Source organism: Lipotes vexillifer, unplaced genomic scaffold (genome assembly GCF_000442215.2).
Source record: "Lipotes vexillifer unplaced genomic scaffold, Lipotes_vexillifer_v1.1 scaffold63, whole genome shotgun sequence".
NCBI lineage: Eukaryota > Metazoa > Chordata > Mammalia > Artiodactyla > Lipotidae > Lipotes > Lipotes vexillifer.
This window is the reverse complement of record NW_006784492.1, coordinates 2,367,515-2,368,461: the sequence shown is the minus strand read 5'-3', so window position 1 is coordinate 2,368,461 and position 947 is coordinate 2,367,515. Positions and strand designations below refer to the sequence as shown.

At 75.6% G+C, this 947-nt stretch overlaps 1 protein-coding gene across 1 annotated transcript in view; it reads left to right on the top strand.

Annotated features, from left to right (window-relative positions):
- Positions 1-6: 6 nt before the first annotated feature.
- The window catches only part of TBC1D14 (TBC1 domain family member 14), a 102,123-nt gene continuing 101,182 nt past the window's right edge, over positions 7-947 (top strand). Inside the window, exon 1 of the mRNA XM_007456872.1 lies at positions 7-173. The gene's annotated coding sequence lies outside the window, so the exon portion shown is untranslated. The remainder of the gene's footprint in view (positions 174-947) is intronic.

Below are 947 nucleotides of genomic sequence, written 5' to 3'. Positions count from 1 at the left end.
GGGCGGGGCGAGGGCGCGCGCCGCTGTTGGCTGCGGGCAGCTCGCTGGCACCTGCCGGCCCGGCCCGCCGCCTGCAGCGCCTGGTGTCCTCGCCGCGCAAGTTGCGGGTCCCGCAGGGCCTGGGCTGCGGGCCCGCTGGCCCCGGAGATGGCGTCGGAGCCGCGCTAACTCCGGTACTGAGGGCCTCTGGCGAGGGCCGGGCCCCGAGGGAGGGAGGGCGCCGGGGCGCGCGGGGCCGCTGCCACCTGCTGCAGCGTCGGCCGGAGCGTGGAGGCGGCCTGAGGCGGGGCGGAGCTGGCCGCGCAGGTTCGGGTCCTGCCTGCGCGCCCCCTCGACGCGCGGCCGCCGCTTCCTCCCGCGCTGGGGAAGCGCGTGGGGCACGGGGAGCATCGCGGGGCCCGGGGGCGCTCTGCTCGCCAGCTCCTCGGTGAGACGCGCGCCCCGACCCGCTCCTTTCCCGGAACTTGACGAAGTTTTCCCCCTCAGACGCGCGGGGCTCCCGGGCCGGGAGAGGAGCCGGCTCGGCGCTCCCCGACCCATGAGAGCCCCCACGGCGTCGGGGCCACCGAACACCGGGATCCCGCCACTTCGGAGTCCCCCAGCCGCCGGGACCCCCTCCACCTCAGGGCCCCCGACCCCTGCGACCCCCGGCACTTTGCAGTCCCCGACTCGCCGGAGAACCTCTCCCCACACCTCGGAGCCTCCGACCGCCCGGAACCCCCTCCACCTCTGGGTCCACCTGGCAGCTCCCGACCCCCTTGCTTCTCAGATCCCTGTTCTGGGGCCGCAGACGCCCCCTTCTCTTGGGACCGCCTACTCCCCAGGCCGGGGACTCCTTTTTGCTTCAGGGGCCCCCGTACCTGGACTACAGCCCCCTCAGCCTCGGGGACCCGCGCCTCGGGATGCATCCCAGTGGGAGGCTGAGGGGCAGGAGCTGTATGGGGACA